We start from the raw sequence: 16,592 nt of genomic DNA, 5'->3' as shown, positions 1-16,592 counted from the left end.
ATAAGATAATACCAGATAATTAAAACATAATCGAAAGTTAAACTTCCATTTTTTTACCACTCCTTCCCAGTTCTTGCTGGAATCAACAATCCACTTCAAGAAAATACCCCCATCATTTAGAAGCTGAAGAGTCTTAATTCTAAATTTCATTTTCAAATGAAAATCATGTGTTTCACTTTGTTTAATACATATGTGTGCAAAAGGCACCTCTGAAAGCAGATCAATGTTTAATTTTACTTATGATTGTTCTTAAATTAAAACTATCAAACGTTCATTTTCTTTAGAATTTGTGCTTTATTTATGTTGATTTTTCACTTTAAACATATCAAACGTGTCATTCACAGTCGGAAAAAAATAGGATGATACCTTTTCATCAGGATCACGATATTTAGTCTTAGCATACAAGCAGTAATTTTAAGAGGAAAAATGAAAAACATGGTACACTTTCTCTAATTGTTTCCAATGATTCTTTGCGCACACAAATATTTTGGTTATGACTGAATTTGGGGGGGGGGGGGTACTTTAAGTTGTTTTCTGTGGTCGAAAGAAGAAAAAATCTGCATTTCACATAGGGGGCTTCAAATCCCCCACTGGAAATGCTACTAAAACCCTTGACCAAAAAAGTGTTTTTTTGTAGTAATTTGATCAAATTGCTTATGGGCTGCAATAGTGGCACAACTCAAAAAACACGTGTTTTGGACCAAAGAACAGGTGTAAATATGAAAATACATTCTTTTTAGCAGCAATACTAGCACAACTCATAATTCAACATTGCGCCTTAAGATAGCAGAAGTAAAACGCATTTCTTTTTGAGGACAGATCCAGAAAGTTTTCAAAGAGGGGGCAGTTGATTTTTTTAAAAACAGACCTCTTAACGTGTATCCGGTTTACACATGAGGGGGGGGGGGTTGCCCACAAAGATTCTTTTTACTTAAGCAATGAAAATTATAGAAAATTTAGCCAAGGAGGTTTCCCAAAGTACACTTTTCCTCCTCTATTGAGAGATATTCTAAAATCGCATTTTAGAAACTTCAGTTTTTTAACAATTCCAGGGGTATGTTTAAAACTAGAGACGTACCGAGTAACACTTTGACCGAGTAGTCGAATACCGAGTACTCGGCCTTTCACTACTCGACCAAGTTATCGAGTGCCAATTATGGTTTAAGAAGAACAACAGACACACACGCGAATAAATTTTGAACTCATTGGAATAGTAGTATAGACCTCCATGTCCACATAATAGTTTCTAAGACAAAATTCCAGCTGAAATTTAATTACCCATTATCTTAAAGATTTTATTTGTATCAACAATTTTGAAAAAAAAAGTTTTTTTTTTTTTTAAATTAAAAATAAACAAATAAAATAAAAGGAATGATAAATCAAGTTGGAGTTGAATCAAATTATATCAATCTATTATAGTTCTAATCTGCCAAATATAAATAATTTTTAAAAGCAAATAAAACAACGTTAAGAGCACAAATGTGCAAAAACACTGCAGACACGTGTTTCTGCGTTACAAGGAATGTGGGTTTTCAGTGCATAAAATGTGCGCTAATGAATGTAAAGACATCCGTCACAAAAGGGGGGGAAAAAAAAAAAATCCCACTTTTGTCAGATGTTTTTAACACATTGATTGTGTTGTCGACAGCCTATATATGGACTCCCTGCCCTAATCAATTTGAAGGAAAACGGTTTTATTGGACTTTTTTATGAATAATACAGCATACAATGAAGGTGTATAAGAGCAGGCTCAGGGTTGGTGAAGCGCGGCAGAACAGCCGGGAAAGCCAATGGAACCCGCGGAAAAAATATAGCAAACGTGTTGGCTGTAGGACGAGTTATCTCGTCCCTAGCGCATACAGCATAATTCTGGAGGGCGAGTTATCTCGTCCCTAGCAGTCAATGTGTTAAATCCATAAGCTCACATTTTGTGCATTGAAAAAGGCATTCCTTGTTATGCAAATATACGTGTCTGCAGTGTTCCTGCACAGTTGTGCTTTTAACGTTGTTTTATTTGCTTTTATTTTTAAAGCAAAGCTATTTTTATATTTCTTCTAAATCCTTTTTGTTTGTAACAAAAATCCATTTAATAATATAACAATTTCATATTTTCTATAGTTATCATTTGCCTCATTTTTAATAAATAAGTTTTATTAACTTTGGAGACTCCATTTGGATTTACTCCATTGAAGCATAATAAGCTTAATTAGTCTCAAAATTGAAGTTTGAATTGTAAATGATTGCAGTATCTCATATGCTTAACTTTTTTGTTGATTGTAAAATCTGTCTTGAACAATATTCAATTTTTTACAACTATTCGGTATTTGCCGAGTATCTGATCAAAGTTCGGGCGAGTACCGAGTACTCCTCAAATTGGCCGACTAGACCGAGCGCCGAGTAGTTACCGAATACTCGGTACACTTTCTATTTCAAACACCACCCCCACCCCCCCTAACATCATCGAAGGTCGTCTAAAATTACGCTTTTTGAAACTTCCGTTTCGAAAAATTACGAAAAGATAGTCGCAGAATCCATTATTTCCCCTAACAATTCTCGAGATGCCTACAATTTTGTCTTTGTGATTTACACTTTGCAAAATCCCTGGCGGGGGAGGGGGAGTCTTGCAAACGTCTCTCAAAATACGATTTTGATTTGTGCCGCTATTGTAGCCCATGAGCAAAATACAGTATGCCATCAAATACCCAAACATTTCTTTGGCAGCATGTAGCATTTTGAAATTAATGTCTTTGGCACTTGCCGATTTATATCCGTAAATTTTATATCGGCACATAAAACAAATAGAACTGCAGTGACTGGTGTATCATGATAGATAATACACAATCATCGCAGTTGTATTTGATTTAGGTAGCAGAAATAAAATTTATAGAAATAAATGGGCAAAAAAGGAAAAAAAAAGAAAAAAAAAGAGAGATTAATTTTAAAATGCTGTATGCTGCCAAAGAAATAGTTGGGTATTTGATAGCATACCGCATTTCATCAAATTACTTCAAAAACCCTTTTGATCAAGGGTTTTAGTAGCATTTCCAGGAGGGAGGGACAATATCTCTTTCTGAAATGCAGAATGTTTCTTCATTAGACTATAGAAACTGACTAAAACTATCCCCTCCCCCCATTTCAATCATATCTATAATATTTTTGTCAGCAAAGAATTAATGAAAATAATTAGAGAAAGGACAATGTTTTTCAATTTTTGCCACATAAATAGATACTTCTAATAACTTCTTATAATGCAACCATGTATAATTGTTTTAATTTATGAAAAGTAAAAAAAATAAAAGCAATGAAAGTTCATAATGCTTTATTCCGGCAACAAAACTATGATTTAGAATTTAAAGAGGAAACTGTGATTCAGAAGATTTAAATAAAGTTCGAATGTTTTTAATATATATTTATATGCATACGAATTCTTATTTAATAGTATACTACTCCGTCTACAATGAATTCACTTCAATTGATTTTGTTGATTATTACTACATTAGATATAATAAACCTTGTGTAAGATGCAATCTATGACTTATCGGTTAAAACTAATTGCACATAGATAAGCTTAACTGCTCAAAAACGGGTCTTTACATGCTTTTCTGATTCACTTTTTATACAATTCAGAAGTACTTCTGCTTATTTTTCAGCAAATAAACACGGAAACCTGCATACAGGTCCGGATCTATAAATTTTGGGGCCCCCGGCAACAAAATCTGTAGGGTCCCTCTCCAGAGTGCAGCAGTTTATATTTGTAACATTAATAAGTCTTAGTGGTAGCTTTTTTTCATTCCTTGTTCAATTTCTTGTGTTGTTAGATCCCCCTACTGTGGGGGTCAGTGGGTACGCAGATCAGAGCCTGACTGCACATAATGAAATTAACGAACTACACGTAATATCAATACATCCTGATTATTACATTACGCAAGCAAATGAAACTAATGTAAAAATTTCAACATCAAAACACCATAATTCAAATAACATTATACAAGAACTATTCTTACCTACCTGTCACAATCCAAAAAAATGGAGCATATAGAACAAAAAAGTCAGCAATAGAGTATGTTAGATTTTTAAGCCTACATGTAGCAAAAAGGAATTCATATCATTTACAGACACAACAATTTAATTTAATGCCGTTATTGACGTTTACATTCAAATTAGAAAGAAATAAAAACTTAAGATGTCTTAATTTTTCTCATCAAAGTGTAATTTTTCCATTTTAAACATTTAAATACAATCAGTGCAACATATTGATTCATAATGCATAGTGCTAAAACTTTAATTATTGGTTATGTAACTAACGTTTAGTTTTATCTGATGGTGTACGAGTTGATATACAGCTTAGAGTAGAATCAGATTTTTTTTTTAAATACCTGTGCACAGTAATTTTCATGTTCGCTCCTATACCTGTATGTTAGTTAATTTTTTGACCTTTCAACTGTTTTGGGACATTGTGATGACATCTGTAATCACACCGAAAGATGTTGCTTTTCCCTATAGATTTATGCAACCTCCGAACACGCCATGTAGTTTTGGAGCTTTCTTCATAATTCTTAATGCAAACCTAAGCATCATGTCATTTTTTTTAATATCTTTCAATTACTCAATATAGTATAATTTAAAGATAAACACAAAAAGAATGCTTACCTGAACAGATTCTTTATCACGAATGTCTTTAATTCGAAATATGCAAGACTTTTCTTCCTTTGAAATTAACTTAAACGAATATTCGGCAGGGAGATTCAAATTCTCCGTAATAAAATGACACTGACTGACGACTGAGTAAATAGAGAAATCCTGCTCAGCTCTTTTGGGTTGCCATTGCGTCTACAGTCTTTCACTAACAGCCAATCAGAGAGCGGCTGCTCGCTTTCTCGTAGACTTGGTCTGTGCACTTTGTGAACTCGAGTATAATAATACTGCTCATTTATTAATATACCACCACTGGAAGCAAGTAGGAGTAAAGCCTCAGAGGTACACTAGTTGGTGTTGTAAACCCAACCCGCTGCAGGTGGTTGCACTAGCCGCTTTGGCAGCTAGTATGTGATTAATGATTCCAGATTATTAATTTTATCTCATGCATATACAAATAAATACTCCTAACTTGAACTTTGTTTAATGAAAGGCGTTTTCCTACAAATTTATTTATTAGTTTAGTTTTAGTGTCGTACCGAGTACTCAGTAAATATTTCGTACTCGGCCAATTCGCCATTATGACATACTGAGTAATCGGTAACTCGGTACTTGGCCAAAATACTACTCGGTGCCTCTCTAATTATTTTCATTGAGTTATCCAATCAAGCTTGGGAACAGTGGAAAAAGACTTTTAATTTTTAAAATGCTGTTTATTTAAAGTTATTGAAACTGAAAATAAAATAGTTTTATTTTTGACGTAGGAAGAAAACATAAAGTAAATGTACCATTGATAACACACTAAGTATTAAACTTCTACCAAAGGTAGCTAGTCCCAATCACTTAAATTAATCGAGGTTCTACTGGAATACAAAATTTACAACATGACTGGTAGTTGATTTTTACTACCAATATAAAAGTAATGTGATATCTTGGTGAAGGAGATAGGTCTTTCACCTCTATGGCTGAACAAGGAAACACACCAAAATCACAGACAAAACTAACTTTACTACTATCACATCACACTTTATACATTTCTTTTACACTACACTATCTGTCGCAAACATTTTGTGGATTTTCTAGTGAGCTCGCGAGTAGCACAGCTTCCTACCCTACCGTCACTCACCCTTTTCTTCCGATCTGCCCAAAGAAGAAGAAAAAAACTCTTTCTTCCTCCAAGACAAAGATTTCAATTAATCTCTATCTTGGCGCCTCAACGACCTGAGACGAACATCAAAATCACCATTAATTCACAAATCACTGACAGTTAATCTGCCATAAACTAAATCAGTTTTCTGTTTTCCATAATGGAGAGTCAAGGTCAAGAGGGGGAAATTAAGATACATTACAGCTTCCTTCCCCCTAAAAAATTTTCATTGGGATCCATTTGAAAATTTAGATGTGGGACGGATGCGAAGTCCCTCCCTCATATCCCATCCAAAATAAGAGGTTCGGCAACTTACGCGCTGTGCATGCATATAACCACAAATCAAACCAAACACAACTGTCAACTCGTGTCGTCAAGGTTCATGACAGCATACGTACCCAGTTCTGAACCACCATCTGCATCAGTTTGCACAATTTAAACCCAAAGAAAAAATATATACATTTTTTTTTGAAAACTTCAAAATGGAAAATACACTTCCTTTTTCCCTACTAAATATTTAAACTACATTTCATAACAAACACATAAAAACACTATACTAATAAATCTAGAAATAAAACTATTCACAATCACATTTGACATAAATGAAAGTTTATTTTATTTTTTTTTCCAGACGAAAATCCTATTCAGCTCTACTCAGTCCATCTACATTTCCATGCAACATTCCCGGCCTAATGTTTAACAGTAAAAATCATATTGCATCAAGCATAAAGCCCACCTAATCAGTCTCGCGTTCGTTTCCCATCATTTTCTTTAAGAATGTTGACGGATTGTGATCTGTTTGAAGTATGAACCTCTGCGCATCCAAATAATGATTCAGCTTCTTAAGCCCATATACGATTGCTGCTAAATCCCGTTCTATGGTGCTATAATTTTGTTCCGCTCGCGAAAATTTCTTACTGAGGAACAAAATTGGATGCTTCCCATCTTCCCATATCTGCGAAAGAACAATGCCCGCCCCATGCAAACTAGCATCGGTTTGCACAATGAACTTTTTAATGAAATTTGGAGCATACAAGACTGGACTTGCGACTAAGCTGACGTTTTAATTCCTTGGAAAGCTTTATCGCAACCCTCATTCCACTCGATTTTTTCCTTCTTAACTTTACCTTTCAGCGTCTTTGTTAATGGGACAGCTATAATTGCATAATCCTTTATATATTTTGAATAATATCCCGTCATAACCTCATATACAAAAGCGAACCGTACTTCAGTTTTAGTTAATGGTATCGGAAATTCTTGTATTGCCTTTACTTTTACCTCACTAGGAGACCCTTTCCCCCGAACCATCTTCATGCCCAAGGAATTTGACATTGTTTTGTGCAAATTTGCATTTAGATGGTTTTACAGTTAGGCCCGCATTTCCTAGACGTTTTTAACACCTCAGTAAATCTTTCATATGGGTCTCTCCCATGAATGCGAAAACACCACGATATCGTCTATGTATGGTGGAGCATATTTTTGTATGCCTCCCAAAACAATTGTTATCAATTTTCAGAAGTAAAAGGGTGCGTTGACAAGCCCAAACATCATAACCTTTGGTAGAAATACCCCAAACGGCGTCACAACAGCAGCATAATTTTGAGCCCTTTTCGTCAGAGGTATTTGGAAATAACCCTTAGTTAAGTCCATTACTGTTATGTAAGTCGCTGAACTCACTTTTTCCACGATTTCCTCAAAGTTGGGGAGGGGGAAAAAAACTCGGTACGTGTCTTAGCATTGAGGTTTACGGTAGTCCACACAAGGTCTAGGATCTTTCCCAAGGCTTTCCACCAAAATCATGGGCGACGTAAAATCTGACTGTCCGACCTCAATGACGTATAAGTCTAACAGTCTCCTAATTTCTTCCCTAAAAATTTGTTTTCCTTGGCGACATCCTATATGACTTGGACCTGATCGGAGTCTCATCCATCAACTCAATGTCCATCTCAACTAAATATGTTCTTCCTGGATCCGCAGAAAACATTTTAGCATTTTCCACGATAGCATCTCTGAACCTATACAGTTGACTCTCTGTCGCACGTTTTCGTAAATCATTACTATTTACAATATCCACAAAGTCTAACTGGGTTGGATTTGACAAGGGGTAGGGTCTGGTGGGGTAAAGTGGTCATAAAATCGTAGGTTTTCAACTTAGTTAGATAATTAATGCAACAAATTCTTTAAACACTTCAACTTTTTTTGTTGTTGTTTTACATTGCATTATTAAAGAATACGGTACATTGAATTTTAAGAAGAAAAACTTAAGTATATACGTGTATAGTAGACGTATATACGCATATATAAGTGTACATACATACATATGCTGTATACACGAGTTAATTCGTGGATACATCCAGTGCGTCTTTGGTACGTGTCTAATCACGTATATATAATATGAAGCACGAGTATATACGCATGAATACGTGTAAACACGATTATATACCTGTATTGACGTATATACGTACATTTACGTGTATACACTCGTACATGTATGTATACACGAAAATATACGTTTATATACATGTCGGCCAACAGAGTGAATCTAAGCTCTTGGGCAAAAATTAAATGGGTGTGAGAGGGGAGGATAAGAAGCAAAGAATCATAAGGAAGTTATAATCACTGACGCGCTACATGCACACAAAGCCCGAAACTAATGGATGCAAAGCTGGGCACAAATTTGTTGCACAAAGATGATTTTTACCTAACATTTTAGTTTTTAAGAAATATTTAGAGCAGTTGTTGAAGTTACAGTCTGTAGTAGCTCTAATACACGCATCGCAACAAAGGCGCAGCGGCTGATGAAAGTTTTTCAAAAGTCTCGTTATTGCAACAGAGAGGGATCTGTGAATGCGACGCATCTATTACAGCTGAAGGCCGCAAATTTCATCAATCGCTTTAAAACTTTCTTAAGTACTAAAATATTGTGTAACATTGTATTTGTGTATTATATATATATATATATATATATATATATATATATATATATATATATATATATATATATATAAATTTGTGACTTTTTTTTGCATCCATCTATTTCTCACTTTGCGTGCATGTAGCGCGTCAGCATTGTGTTAGTGACAATATGTTCCTCATTGATTCTTGTTTCTTGACCTCTCCTGTAACACCTTTTAATAATTTGCTCAAGAATGTAAACTCACCCTGTATACTTTTATATCATATGCTTGTAAGTGTCACTCGAGTACGTACGCGTATATACGTGTCTACCTCACTGTATAAGTGTTCTTAGATATACGAGTATAAGCGAGCATATACGTGTATAGTAGAATGTATAGCTGCATGGATAAAAAAATATTTGCAGATACCCATATACGTATTTTATTGGCGCATTTATGTGAATACGTCTATGTACATGTCTATAAGAGTAATTATGCATATATATACGCATATACTCGTATATTTAACCCCGTTTACTGTAAAAACAATACATATTAAGAAAAATCAATACTTAATTTGTATCTGCCTTATACTTGAAGATTAAGTGACATTAGAAGAACAATATTCGTTAAGCCTAATTATTATGACCACTTTACCCCATCTTACTTAAATTGTTCTAAAAAATTACCTAAAATTGATTCAGCTAACTGCTAATGAGTAAAAGTTCTTGAGACATGTAGGAAGCTTCCTGTACAGTCAATCTGTTCCTACTTCTAACAAACAAAATTTCCCAAGAATGTTAAAATAGGTGTTTAGATTTTAAGATTTTTCATGTTCACGCAAAATATTTTTTTTAACTGAATAAAATTTTGCCATTTGTAAAATTTTGTATTCAAAATGTAGTTTCTAACTGCCTTATTCTAAAATAAAATTTTCATTCATTCAAACATTCATTTCCAAGCTATAGCCATTTATTTGACGTATGACCACTTTACCCCATTGACCACTTTCCCCCACTAGACCCTATGGAATTTCTCTATTTTCTTCTACCTCTTCAGCGTCAATTTCAACTACGAGATTTACAAATTCAAGACGTTTCAGAAAAGTTTTCATAAGATTAACATGATATATAGTTGCTTTATTTCGCTTTTCTGGGTGGTGTAGTTTGTATCCGAAATTATTCCAGTAACAGTTCCTGGTCTTATCCAATTTACTGCCATTTTATGGGTTTTGGCCGTAGCCAGAACTAACACCTGGCTCCTACTTTAAACTATCTCGAGACTGCATTACGATCATACCACACTTTCCTTTTCTCCTGACACTCTGCCACACGCTTAACCGCTAAATTCTGACATCTTTTAAGCCTGTTAATTAAATTCAATACATAGTCAACCACATTCTGATCTTCACTTTCTTGTCCCAACCAATTCTCGTACACCAATGTATGAGGCATGCGCGAATTCTTTCCATGTACTAATCTGATGGACTACACATAGTATTATCGTGAGGTACGGTCCTAAGTGCAAACAAGGCCATTGGCAAGACTTCTTCCCAGTCACGACCTGACTCCAAACAAAGAGTTTTAATCACCCTCTTTAAAGTAGAGTGCAACCTTTCAACACTATTGAACTTTGGATGGGATACCGAACTATGAGTCACCTTAATTGCAAATTTATTGAAAAACTCTGACGTCAATTCACTCGAAAATGAGCTTCCTAGATCACTTTGTACTTCGCTTGATTCCCTGTCCTAGAAAATATCTGAAGCAATGCATCAATAACTGAAGTAGAAGTAATGTCTTCCACAGATATATATAGCATCGAGATACTTTGATGCAAGGCAGATTGACGTAATTAAGTACTTGTTGTTTTTATGACTAACCTTTAATGGGCCAACCGCATCTAAATTAATTTTAGTAAAAAATTCTGAAATAATGGGAACCAGCTTTAGAGGGACCTAACGATTGTCTTTGTTACTCCAACTTTTTGACACGGATCACAAATCCTGACAAAATTTTCAATTTCCTTACAACAGTTCGGCCAAAAGTAACAACATAATACCCTGTCTTTGGTTTTGTTGAACCCTGGTGTCCGGACACCTGCTCATGGAATAATGCCAGAATCCTCGGACGATAGCGTTCCGGCACACAGCTGCAACTTTTCATCTCCTCTCTTTGATTGCGATATTCTCACAAGCTTTCCCTCCCGTATAGTGAATTCCTTTTCATTTGGTAAACTTGCCTTTTCCCATAACTGTTTCAACGATGAATATCTTTGTTCTTCTAAAAACTCCTCCGCCGTTACCTTATGTAACCCTTCTTCTTCCTCGGATCTTTCTGGAATTTCTATTCCTACCTCTTCATCACTTTTACTCAATTGACTTTCTTTTAAATCTCCGTTCTCTAAGAAAGACTCAATTGCCACTAATTCAAGGGATTTATCTACCACCTCAAGTTGTCTTTTTGGGCTGCGAGTGACTACCGCATTAATGAGCTCAGGATTATTTAACTTTTTCAATTAATTCTGCAGTTTTATTACCAAGCAAAAAGTAACCCTGTTCAAGCTCAGCTAGCTTCACAGCTGCTTTAGTAATAATTGTGCCAAAGTCCCCTTTAATCATACACTTAGATAACGGTACACATTTACATTCACCATCAAGAGGCTGCTTTATCCAAGTGACTTCCCCAATAAGGTCCTCTTTTTTGATCCAGCTATTATCGTCCTATAACTCTCACAAACTGCCTATGTAAACTAATCGTGCGGATGGTCAACGCCAGACTCATGTACAATTCTGGAGTCACACCATCTGTTCTCTTTACAACAAAGTGGATTCAGACCCGGCAGATGCAGAATCGACAACCTGCTGCTTCTTGAAACATCAATAAGGGAAGCATTTCTTAAACGAAAACATCTTGTTAACGTATTCTTTGACATTAAAAACAATATGACCGTACCTGGAGGTATGGGATCCTCAAAACCCTGCACGAGTATAAGTTGCGAGGTAACCTACCCATCTTTCTCTCTAATTTTCTAAGAGATCGAACTTTTCGCGTATGTGTCAAGTCTGTTCTGTAGGGTACCTTCATTCAAGGAGAAGCAGTTCCCCACGGAAGTGTACTAAGTGTAACCCTTTTTGTAATAGCGATCAATAGATCAATCGATTAATTGCCTCCCGCTGACAAGGGTACCATGTTCGTTGATAACGTTCAAATTTTTTTCTCTTCATCGAACATGAGTATCATTGAAAAACAACTTCAAATCTCTATCAATAAAGTATCACAATGGGCGGAGGAAATTGGCTTTACTTTCTCTGTTCAAAAAACTTTCTGTATCGACTTCTGCCGTAAAAAAGGGATTCGCCCTGATCCAAGTCTTCTCCTTAACAATCAACCAATAGCTGTAAAAGACCAAGGAAAATTCCTTGGTCTCACACTTGATAATAAACTCAAATTTATACCGCATATACAACAGTTAATACAGAAATTTTCATTGAAATTAAATATCCTTAAAGTCTTCTCGAACACTTCTTGGGGTGCTGATACAGAGAGTCTGTTAAGAATATACGCGGCTCTGATACGCTGAAAACTTGATTATGGATGCCAAATTTATGGTTCTGCGGCAAAAACCTACCTGAAAGCTCTGGATTCAATACATAATCAGGCACTGCGCATCTGCACAGGAGCTTTCCGAACCTCACCTATCAACAGTCTCCATATTCTTGTTCATGAACAATCTTTAAACAATAGACGCCTCAAACTTTCCTTGAACTTCTACTTCAAAACAAAACCTTACACTGATCAACCTTTACACCTTCATATTTTTAATCCATCTAATGTTGTCTTATTTCTTCATCGTCCTTCTGCAACAACCCGAATGTTTGGGATCCGAGTGCGCCAGGTGTTCGTAGATTTGCAGCTGTCAGATTTCAATACTCTCAAGACAATAGAACTAATTGAACCATTGTGTGAAGTAAATACATCTACCATCAATGACCTCACTAAATTCCTTAAAGAGACTACTTCCAATATTGCTTACCAGCAAATATTTTATGATAAAAAATGCGAATATTCTGATTACCGTGTCATTTTCACTGACGGATCAAAAGCAAACGATCACGTCGGCTTTGCTGCAATAATAAATGATCAAGTTACCGCTGAAAAATTAAACCCATCTTGCTGGGTTTTTTCATCGGAAATTAAAGCTATATTTATATCTGTACAATCAATAGCCCAATCCGCCCACAAAAAGTGGGTAATATATTGACTCAAAGAGTTCAGTAGAAGCCATCACTCACTGCAACAATAGCCACCCCATAGTCATTTCGTCATATCATTTATACAAAATAATTTTCATGTGTTCTTTTGTTGGATCCCTGGTCACGTGGGCATTGCCGGGAATGAAATCGCCGATTCAGCTGCCAAAGTCGCAAACATCCTTTCTGATGATGGTGTCCCTTTTGACGACATTAAAAACGCAATATCTGAATGCCTTAATAAGCATTTGGCAGCAAACCTGGAATTTTGAAATACAAAATAAATTACATTTGATACAGCACTCTACGACAGATTTCAAACCGCTACAACTTACCAGGAGAGAGCAAGTTTTATTAACGCGACTTCGTATTCGGCACACCAGGTTCACCCATAAATACCTTTTATGCCGTGAACCAGCTTTGACTTGCATTGCATGTAATGTAAATCAAACAGTGTTGCATATTTTAAGTAACTGCTCAAATTTTAATCAGATACGTTTTAAATATTTTAATGATTTTAATCCATCGTTGAAGGAGTTGCTGGAGGACTCACCCCATCGTAATTAGTACTCCTTTCTCCAGGAGATTCGATTCTCCTTTTCAATTTAATGCTTGTGTCTTCAAAATTAACTCGACTTCGCATTGGGCATACCAGGGTCACACATAAATACCTTTTATGCCGCGACCCAGCTCCGACATGCATTACATGTAATGTAAATCTAAGAATGTTTCATATTTTAAGTAACTGCCCAAATTTTAATAGAATACATTTTAAATACAGGGTGTTTCAAAATGAATAGCGGGGTTTTAACATGTTATAATATTTATTACACCAAACTTACAGCCATAAGTGATATATCAAATGAAAGACTCTACTTAAATACCTTTTTCGCGTACCTTAGGGAGGGGGGGGGGCTAAAAAATGCCGAAAAAACACATGATTAGTGGACGGCCCCTCATTACTTTGGACCCTAATTGTCTGTAAACTATAGTATTTCAACTAAATTGTGGTTTCATTAGAGTTTTTATTTTAAAATTATTTTTTTTCTGCTGGTTAAATTCTAGATCGTTGTAGTCGCCATGTTTGGTCATTTTCAAGATGAAAGTAGACAAGCCTCTTTAGTTTTCAAAAACGGAATAGAAAGTTTGTTGCCTGAAAACAATTGAAGAAAATTCATCAAAATGTGCCGAAATCTCCCTTTTTTTTTTTTGGATAACTCTTATTTTCTTGAAAAATTCAAATTTTTGTAGTTCAAATGTTATCCTGTCTGAATAGAAGATTAAATGTTCTGAATGAAGAATGAAAGTTCAATCCTTCTTTCTCAGAAAAAATTAGAAATTTTGCGAAAGTCCACTCCATACTTTCAAACAGGGATGCACAACCTATGATTTTTAGCGAATTAATTTTCAAATCCATTTTCAACAAACTAGCTGAAAATTTTTGCTTCAATTAAATTTCATTTTCTTCCAATATTTCATCAAATCTAACTCGTAATTGTTACACTTTTTGAATCCCCTAAAATTTATAAATTTGTTTTAAACTTCACAGATTAAGTGTTCAAGGTAGATGATTAATATTGAAACTTTAATTTATAATTTTACTTTCAGGTAAAAAACATACATCGTTAGTTGATGCTAATTGTCACACTTCCGCTTTAATGAAAAGCTTCGTAAGAAGCACTCAAAAGGATGTAGACGATGCAACGGTCCCCTCCACTTCAGTAGTCCCAGCCACTCCTGCAACCTCATCCACTGCAGCCGGCACATCTTCTCCAGCAGTTCCGTCCACTTCAGCAATCCTCTCTGCTTCAAAACCTTATGTGAATACATTAATACTACCTGGAAATTCCGTATTGGATGCAGAAATAAGGTGGGCTGTTAAATGCATAACGGACCATTATAGCTATAATTCGTGCAAAGATATAAACAAGCTATTTCAGGATATGTTTCCTGATAGCTTAATTGCAAAGCAATTTTCCTGTGGCCCGACGAAATGTGCGTATATAACGTGCTTTGGAATAGCCCCGTACTTTGAAAACTTGCAACATAGTTTATTACAAGAGTGTGAAAGTTATTGTTTATTAATTGACGAAAGTTTAAATAAATACCTGCAAAAAAACAGCTAGACGTTCATATACGTTTTTGAAGTGAAACCAAACAATTGGTAGAAACCTACTATGTAACATCTGTATTCATGGGACATGCTACTGCAGAGATAATGTTTTCTGAACTTCAGGAAATTTTTAAGAAAATTAATTTAAAGAAAGTAGTTCAACTATCCATGGATGGTCCTTCAGTGAACTGGAAACTATTTAACATGTTGCAGCAAGAATTAAAAAAGGAACATAATAAAGAAATGTTGAATCTGGGTAGTTACGGTTTGCATGCAATCAACAATGCGTTCAAGCATGGTTGCTTAGCTGCAGATTGGGAGATAGATTCTTTTTTGTCATCCTTATACTGGTTATTCAAAGATTCCCCAGCACGTCGGGATGACTATTTGAAATTATCAAAGTCAAAAAAAAATGCCTCTAAAGTTCTGCAAACATAGATGGCTAGAAAATTTGCCTGCATCAGAAAGGGTGCTGCAAATTTTGGAGGAAGTAAAAAAATTATGTTGACAGTGCAGAGAAGCGAATTATTCCGAAACCAACGGCAAAATCTTTTCTAATAATCCAACAAGCTTGTAAAGACAAGCTTATTGAAGTGAAATTGAATTTTTTCATTTCAGTCTTAAAAATGATAAATCCTTTCCTAACAGTGTAGCAGAGTTCAAAACCGTTATCACCTTTCATAGCAGACGACTTGAAACAAATAATAGCAAATATTTTAATCACCTTCAACATAGTTAAAAAAGAAAAAAAGGAAATTTTAAACAGTGCCTTAAAAGTTTCACAACTAGGTTTAAAAGATGCAAATAATTTTAATATTAACAATAAAATAAGTACCGGATTTGTGGGTGACTTAAAGATTAAAAATCATTTATTCAACAAAACAATGTCTGAAAAAGATGTGATTGATGTGAAAAATCAAGTCAAGGAATTTTGTCTTGGTTTTGTAACATATTTAGTTATAAAATCACCTTTACAGTTCAGTTTTGTAAGATGCTTGCAAAGCATCAATTCAAAACATATGGCTTCAAATAACCATGATTGTTTGATTAAGATTAAACATATTCTAGTCCACCTTTCAAAACTAGACTTAGTTGCAAAGGAAAATTGTGATTTAATTCTCATGGAATTCACAGACTTTTTTTCAAATAGTTGCAAATTACATTGAGGATTTTCAAAATTTCAATCACAGGGATGCTGAAAGTAGGTTGGACTGCTTTTTGAACAAGTTTCTTAACCAAAAAGCTTATTCAAAAGCATGGAATATTGTGAAACTTCTTCTGATACTCTCACATGGGCAAGCTGATGTAGAAAGAGGGTTTTCTTTCAACCGTCAGCTGGAAATAGAGAATCTGAAAGAAAGATCTTTGGTTGCCCAACGGGTTGTGTTGGAGCACTTAAGGAAGACTGAAAATAAGCTTCATATCAACAAAGAGTTAAGATTAAGTGTATCCAATGCAAGACAAAGATATATGGCATATTTAGAGGATGAAAGAAACAAGAAAGAAACAGAAACCGAAACAAAAAAAAAAGGAAATCGATACTCAATG

Source organism: Uloborus diversus, chromosome 9 (genome assembly GCF_026930045.1).
Source record: "Uloborus diversus isolate 005 chromosome 9, Udiv.v.3.1, whole genome shotgun sequence".
Lineage (NCBI taxonomy): Eukaryota > Metazoa > Arthropoda > Arachnida > Araneae > Uloboridae > Uloborus > Uloborus diversus.
Note: the sequence above shows the minus strand (reverse complement) of the source record.